This window comes from Morone saxatilis, unplaced genomic scaffold, assembly GCF_004916995.1.
Source record: "Morone saxatilis isolate NCDOM2014 unplaced genomic scaffold, NCSU_SB_2.0 Contig23, whole genome shotgun sequence".
Classification (NCBI taxonomy): domain Eukaryota; kingdom Metazoa; phylum Chordata; class Actinopteri; family Moronidae; genus Morone; species Morone saxatilis.
The window spans coordinates 2,939,686-2,948,140 of NW_023339796.1; the positions used below are offsets into that span (position 1 = coordinate 2,939,686).

Genomic DNA, 8,455 nt, shown 5'->3' on the forward strand with positions numbered 1-8,455 from the left:
GCTGATTTTGACCTAGATGAAGTAGCAAAGGCTGAACAGAGTGCCAAAATAATGCTTGATAATCCAGAGAAAAACACAGCATACAGTATAGCACACACTGTCTGACTGACAGGTGATCTCTGGGTAGTGCAGTGGGAAAAAACACTGCAGTTTAATCACAGTTTAAGTATTAGTTTATCAGTCTTTTAACATTTCTTTTAAGGCATACATAGAATGAATATTAAGAGTGAATCTTTAAGTACTGTACACAGAAAGTGATTCTTACTTCCTCCTTGCTGGATTAAAGGAGGTGTGGTATCTAATATTAGCAGTGAACCATCTATTTATGGGTTTTATCACATCCACTATTCTGCCAGTACAAACAGACATCATGCTCTGAGAGTGTTTGGCTTTGTTTTAGCATCATCGTCAATGTACAACTGCCAATTTTCTAATTTCGAGCACAGTCTTCATCACAAAAGCCACCCCTTCTGAGCTGCAGTTGAAGCAACGATGCAAATATTTTGGCCCTTATTCCTACAATCCTTCACTCTGCTAACTGAGCTATTGAGTGGGACTGTCGTTAGTCATGATTCTCTTGGAAAATACACGTTGATGTTAAAAAACATGGACAAAAGCTGATTAAGATAAGATGATGGCTGGCTCTTGATAGTGGATTGTAGCAGTCTTCATTTGTGCATATAACTGACCAAGTCTCTGGTCTACAGCTCTGGAGCAAACCAGAACACATGCACATCCACGATGAATACAGTATGTCATCCAGTCTCTCTTGTACCCGGAGTGTGCAGGTGGAGCAGAAAAGACACATGTGGAGACTCCAGATCAAATGTCTCCTACTTCCTTCCTCCTCCACTCAGCCAAAACCAAATATATTACACTTCCACTGAGTGTTTAGTTTACAGTGTGCAGTGACTGAGCTGGTTATTAAGTTTCGGTCAGTCAACTGGCTGACATTGTAGAATCACAGGGGGATAAGGGTTTAATTTTCACAAAATCATCATCCTCTCACACTGAGCTTGTTAGGGTAGATGAACATTTTAGCATCTTCAGTTCCCTTACCTTAAAGTCAATGGGTTCTTGAATGGTTTTTGGTTAGATGCCTGACATAAGGTCTGGTTAAAACAGGCACTTTTTCCTTTTTTTAAAAGGTATTTTTTGTAAATTGAGATATTGTGAATATATCCATCTATACAGTACCGTGTTAAACATTAATGTTTTCTGCACTCTTTTGAGAAATGTTGATAGTATTTAACGAGTAATGCCTGTCCAAGCTTATTGTAACAGTGAAAATCCATTGAAATTGAAAAAAAGAGACCACCAAAACCATTTACCAGTAAGAAAATAAAATCTATCACTGACCAATTGCACAACTGAGTCATTGGCAAGAAAATGCTTAAATTGTTATGTTTGTGAAGATATTATAAAACCAATAAAATACAGAAATATTCATGGTTCCACTATATATATGTATATTTATTGCCAAGAGGCCATTTGTATAGATGCTTGTTTCAATCTACCCCCTACAGGCTTTGGGGACAATCATACACATGGCAAAGGGGCAAAGACACTCGCTGTGAGCAGGATTTGAACCTACGCGGGGAAACCCCATTGGATTTCAAGTCCAACGCCTTAACCACTCGGCCATCACAGCTACACATAAAAGCTGTCTTCCTCCATCACACGTCAAGAGAGCAAACATTTGTAGCGGCGAAAAAGCAACTTAACAGTTAATGGCAACGCTTTTATCTGATGTTCTCATCCAGAGCCACTGCTGAGCAGGGAGGAGGGTTTGTGTATGTGTGTGTGTGTGTGTGTGTGTGTTGGTGAAGGACACTTTGTCAAGACAGATGGCTGATAAAAATGAAGCTCAGAATTTCCAGTTCCAGAACAGCCTCTAATGTTGCTTTTGCAAAATACCAAGAGTGTAACAAAGATGTTCTTTGTGCAGTAATTGTAACACATTTTCAAGAAAATTTTAAAACAAAATTTGATTATGCAGTACAAGGATTTAATTCAGAATTTAGGATTCACTCTATTCACTCATTTTATTCCTGTTTATATCAGTGTTGTTAACAAGATATAAGGGGAAAGTAACATCATTTTCGTGCTGTTGGAAGTGTTTGGTGTTTGAGCTAAGCTAGGCTAAGAGCAGCATAACAAATGCAAATGTTGGATGTCTGTCATTGATTGTCATCATTACTGTCCATCATTACTGTCACAAGGATGGACAGCGCAGGTAGCAGGTTTCTCATTTCCTATCCAAACCATTATTTGGGTCCACTTGTCCAGTAGAAAGAAAGGTCAGAATGGTTTGATGAGTATGAGAATTATGTGAATCACTCGCTATGGCCTTCACATTTACCTCCCCCGGAGTTCCAGAAACAAGGAACCGTTTCGTAACGGTCATTTGTAACGCTTTTGGAAGGCAGTGGCAAAACATGTTGTCCTGCTGATAGTGAGGTCGGCAACAAATGTTCAGCTTTGGCTGGGTGCACTTTCTGATACATTACCAAGACAGTTGATGTGGATATTTTCTTTTAACTTGTCACCCATTTGTATCTCTGTATCAAATTCACAGAGGTTAAACTGATATTCATGTTCTCATCCAACTCAGGCAGCAAATAAGCTATTCTTTCAAGATATAATAATGGGACTTTATTGTTAGGTTTGTGTGTGGGGGTTTTCCAATAAATTCTACTGCTGGGTTCTTATTTCTTTCACTCAAAGTGAACTTTTGGTTTTACCAATGTTTCGCTACATTTCAGTGTTGATGAATCATGCTGACAATGGAGGTTTATTACTCTAACTAAGGGTTAAATATAATTCTGACATTATGCTTTAAACTCCATGTGGTCCACACCAATAAACTCTTTGTAGAGATATTTATTCTATATCCATACTTATATTCTTATATATTATGACTGTTTTGTCAACAGATCCTGCACTAATATTCAAATATTTGCGTTACAAAATCATGTAGCTTTCATTGATCCATATCACGTATCATTGTTGAACTCCCTCAGAAGCCCAATGCAGATTGGAAACTTCTTCATTACTGCAAAAAATTTCTTTCTCCACATCTGTTTTACAGCTGAGCTCGCCCCTATGCAGCCACTGAGCTCCCTCTTTAATAGTTTGTCACTGGAAAATTCATAAATTAATATCTTTGCAGCAGAGATCGAGTTTGTTCTGTTTAGCAGAAAGCAGTCGGGCTGGTTAGCTGAATCCCTCGGAGGTGAAACGTCTCTGGAAATTTGGTCCATGTCAAACCTGAGCCTTGGAATTCTGGGAAATGCATTTAGCACTATTCCCACAGTAACAGAGTGAATTTCGGAGTATTAGAGTCCATCCCTGCAGTCAGTCACCAACTCCCTTCTGCGCATGGGAGACCGTTATTTGCCCTGTAATTACATTAAGCACAGAATCTCCCAGAATATTAGCTGAAATGGAGAGGAATCTGGAGCACTCTCGCACGGCCACCCCAGCATTGTCTATACTTGTGAACGCCGTGTTTGTTTTCAATTGTATTTTCTCTAAACCAAAAACACTGCAGCTTCTCAAGGAAGAAGAGGAATGGCCACAGCGGGCTGTGGGATCTCCGCTGATGCAGATACAGATGTTTATCCGATCAACTAAACACAGATATAATGTTTCAGGGAAGGGAGAGGGAGGAAGACACATCGTCAGCAGTGAGGTGAACTGCACAGAAGAGTTGCAAGCTTCATTCTCTTCAAGTTCTAAAAAGTACAACATCCCATAATACCCCACACAAAAGGAATTCTTAAAACTGAATAGTATTAAAGTTATGAGCCATCAGAATATCTTCATGTTTTCATGTAGTCATCATGTTTTTAAATTACATGGTTTTTTTTAAATACTGACAGCTCAGTTTCATTTATATAACATCCTGGAAGAAAACCACATGCACCTGCAGTGATTTATTGCTTAATAAAAAAGTAGGTAAACCTTATATTCAGGAAATGTATCATTACCAAGAAGTGAATGACCTTCGGTTGCAAGAACTATACTGAATTGGCAAGGAAAAACTCTGATGTAATTTTTACTTAATTGTAATGGCATTATTAAGATTTAGACGACAAGTTCTCCAAATAACATGATGAAATACATTATTTTGTCCATGCCCCAACAGACAGCGTTTTACACACCTATCGACGGGAAAAATGGGAAAGATCATGGTTTGCAAGTACTTTGTTAAGGTTAGAGTACCTTCGTCATCATGGTTACAATAATAAAGACATGCTTAAGGTTACGGAAAGATCGTGGTCACGCTTAAACAACTTTGACTCTCAGTAGGAAATGAATAGCAGTCTCCAGTGTTAAAATCCAACCCTGGCTGGCTCCTTAGGGGCCGATCACACAGAGATGGACTGCTATAGTCGTGGCTGCTTAAAAACGCCTTGAAGTAGAGCGTTGGGGAAAAGACAGTGGGTTCGCCTGTGCAGGGGATCTGCATACACAACTGGGCGATCATATATTATTCATATATTATCACGGCATCAAATCAGGAAGAAAGTGATCTGGTAAAACCAGCCTTTCGCTTGATTTGATTGGCTGTTTAGGTCAATTGTGACACTGATGAATGGTGCGACTCCGCAACACACAGCAAAAGAAAGAAAAAGCGTCGTAGACAAAGGTTTTGCAGGTGTTGCGTTTCTCAGTTTCATATTGGGGCACTCTCCGTATAACATACATTATCTAGATAATGACATCTGATCACAGGCCTTTGGTAGTGGTAAATGTTTTCATTGTCTCAATTCTGCTGCCATTGTCACCAGATTGCAATATGCGTATTACAGGTACTCTTTGACACAACACACAAGTTAATTTTGCACCTTACTTTTTTCACCTTGCTTGTCAATCTTTGATTAGTTTCAATCACATGTTGCTCTTCTGCATTGTGAATCATTAACAAAGCAAATAAAAAATTCAAGAAAATGTTTAAAGACTGTACCTATTGAGTGCAAACAGGTTTGCTTCTGTTAGGAAATTAAAAAATAATTGATTGCCTTCCTGTAAATGTGCAGGGCCATTGTAAGAGAGTAATGTTGTGAAAACCAACAAAACCTGAGAGTTGGACAGGATTTATCTGAAAGGAATACCTTTATTTAAGCAGAGGAGGATGTGATTCAGCGGAATGTCATGAAAATACCAAGAATTAATGACTCAACATCTGCATCCGGTACTGATGGATTTAGTTTCATTTCATTTCAAAACTGTTGTCCTTTCTTTTCCAGAGGGACTGACCTCAAAAATATAACAAATGACTCAAGTAGACAGAATTACACCACTCATACAAACTTTACCCTCTATGTTTTTACGTAACTTTAGGTGATGATTAAAGGAAAGTAAGGTGGTGTTTTGGAAACGCACACTGCGTAGCACACAGACACAAGCGTCTGTCTGGGACTTAATCCATATTTGCACAGAGAGCACTTTTCACATGTCACTCCCATATAATTACACTACTAAGTGTTTCAGAGGGAGACAGGGGAGGAGATCTGGGTGGTCTCTGTACTTCCTCACTCCCTCCAGCACATCGACCAGAGACCTGTGATTCACCGTCATTAGCATTCCACCACACAAAAAACTATCAGGATGTGAGAGAGGAGCAGCCACAACGTCTCCATGTCTGACCCCGAAATTAACAGTTTAATACGATTATACCAAGGTCATCAGTTTCATTAATGACAGTTTATGTTTGGGCAGATTGGGTTGTTTACTTTTTAATGTCACTTTATGGAATTTTCTCCCTTTGTCCAAGCAAGTTATTCTTAGAAATGTGTTGCATAAAAGAGATTATAGGCTTTACAGCATCGTTTGGATTTGCTGGAAACATACCAATCTATACCAAGAATTCAGAAGAAATCAAACATTTGAATTTTGGTGAAGCTGGACCTAATAAATACTTTTTAATGTTGTGTTTACCATACCAGGAAGTAAGAAATTGGTGGGATTTACGAACAAAAGGCCCAGAAAATTGGTCTTTCTGATTTATAGTGTCTATGCACCTATGTTAAAGGTCCGGTGTGTAACATTTAGGAGGATCTATTGACAGAAATGGAATATAACCTGCATAACTGTTTCCATTAGTGTATAATAACCTGAAAATAAGAATTGTTAAGTTTGAATGGTTGTGGTTTTGATACCTTAGAATCAGCTGTTTCTATATACAGACACAACAGGTCGCTTTCCATGGAGGCCACCCTGTTTCTACAGTAGCCCAGAACGGACAAACCAAACACTGACTCTAGATAGGAGCATTTTTCACACATTTCGTGGCCACTGTGTTTCCTCCTTTGTGTTTGGAAGGGGAGAGTGAAGCGAGGGAGTTGCATTCTGAAACTACATTGATAGAGACCACTTGATCCTACACACTGGAGCTTTAAGAAGGGGTTAAATCCATGTTACAGATAACGCTTGCATTGACTTGCAGGTATGTTGCAGGTCTTTACTACACACTGAATTATAGTAATTTAAATGCTGTTGAAACTGAAAAGTAAGCCAGCTAGTGCACACTGGGAGGAGAGCCTCACACATTTGTGATGGAGACGCATGCAATCAATTTGCTATTTTACAAGCTTACATCCTGTCAGGTTTGGGATCTGTTTATGCTGGACTGAGAAGTAGATGTTTCCCTACTTATTCACCTACCAGGATGGATCACAGTTCAGGTGATGAGAATACAATGTCAGCCTCTTCCTGCTGCTTAGACAGACATCCAGCACTGACAGAGGTTGCAGCACAAATTCCCAGCAGAGACACAAACATCCTCCTCATGACCTCTTCCCGCTGCTCGCCAAAAGGTGCTTGCTGTTAACACTGCAACAGCCTTGTCAATCAGAATATATGTCAAATAAATACTATGCACGGTAGTTCTGTATACCAGGTCACTGTCGGGACAGTTATTCCCTTGTTGAGTTTGTCAAGTACGAGCAGCCAAGTCCAGTCACACAAAATGAATGTTGGCCTCATGCAAATCTTTCTACCTCAGCTCCTGTTTCCTGTTGTGGCACTTATCTGTCATCTGTGATCATTTATGACTTGATGCTTGGACTGTGTACTTGGACTCTTTTGCTGCATGTCCAGTGAATTGTCTGGCATTTTAAGTTCTGTGTCACTCATTATGAAGTTACTCTGGAAAAGAGCATCAGCTTGATTCCTCACATGCAATGCAAAATGTAGGCTTGGCTACCTAGCTCAGACGCTTTAGCCTGGAGCCATATTGACTCCTGCCTGACTACCGGTCAGCATGGCCGCAGGCACTATTCACGCCAGCTCATGCCTGAGCCTGCACAGAGACATCAGACTACAAAGTCAGGCTCACTTCTGATTGGATGAGACCAGGGCCAAAAACTCAGACGAGGTCCCCAGGGACCCACAAGGCTATGTTGTAGTGCCTTACTCATGCTCTCAATAACCCTATCTGCTGCTGTTTCTGAATACTGATTTCATATTGATTGACTCAGTTCCACAGCTGCAGCCCTAGATGACTGTAACAGTTTGGCTTTAAAGCAATGTACATGCAACATACAAAAATATACCTGAGACATTACAGATTTGCACATTCATAAACAAATGAAGTGGAGAAACAGACTGTGAAGTATACCATGTAGAGTAAATTATTCACTTAATTTAAAGTAATTGCTGGGATGCTTGACTAAGGCTGGTGCCAATTCTGTGCGAGGAGGATGCTTGCCAACATGAATCCATTAGTTTGACTATCGCCATACATTGCACAGCTACAATCGCAAAACATTCCTCCTTCGAGCCGGAGTCGAACCAGCGACCTAAGGATTTCAGCACTGCTCTCCTACAGTCCTCCGCTCTACCAACTGAGCTATCGAAGGGGTTCATACACTTTCTATTGTGGACAGTACAAAACAACAATAATCCTCTGTGTAGAGAATAAGTCTGGGTAAAGTTAGTGATAGTAATTATGAGTTATCAGTAAAATTGGAACTAAATTCTTAATCTTGAACTGAGAAATAATATATTATATACATGAAAATGCTGCCAATAGCACTTTTATACCCAATATATATGTGATCCCCTGATATACAGCAGTATTATCCAGCATGGTCTAGTTCAGTTCTGTATTTAAACATAGTCCCTTGAAGGACCAGTGTGTAGGATTTAGTGGCAACTAGCAGTGAAGTTTCAGATTGCAACTATCTGAACCGCTGGCATCTGTATGTGCCAACCTGGGAATGAGAATGGGATGTGAAGGATGTAGGAGAAACTACGGTGGCCTCGGAACTTGTGGGAAATGCAAAAGGCCCAATGTAGAGCCAGTGTTTGCTTTGTCTATTCTGTTTCATACTGTAGAAACATGGTGGTCCAACATTGCAGTTCAATGGAAAGTGTCCCATGGTGTCTGTAGATAAAAATGGCTCATTCTAAGGTAACGAAAACACAACGATTCCTATATTCAAGT

At 39.8% G+C, this 8,455-nt stretch overlaps 2 non-coding genes across 2 annotated transcripts; both read right to left on the reverse strand.

Annotated features, from left to right (window-relative positions):
• Positions 1–1,569: 1,569 nt before the first annotated feature.
• Positions 1,570–1,651, reverse strand: trnas-uga. Its single transcript has one exon. It is a non-coding gene; the product is annotated as a tRNA-Ser (tRNA).
• A 6,129-nt stretch (positions 1,652–7,780) lies between these two features.
• trnay-gua lies at positions 7,781–7,868 on the reverse strand. Its single transcript is given in 2 exon segments — positions 7,781–7,816; positions 7,832–7,868. It is a non-coding gene; the product is annotated as a tRNA-Tyr (tRNA).
• Positions 7,869–8,455: the final 587 nt, after the last annotated feature.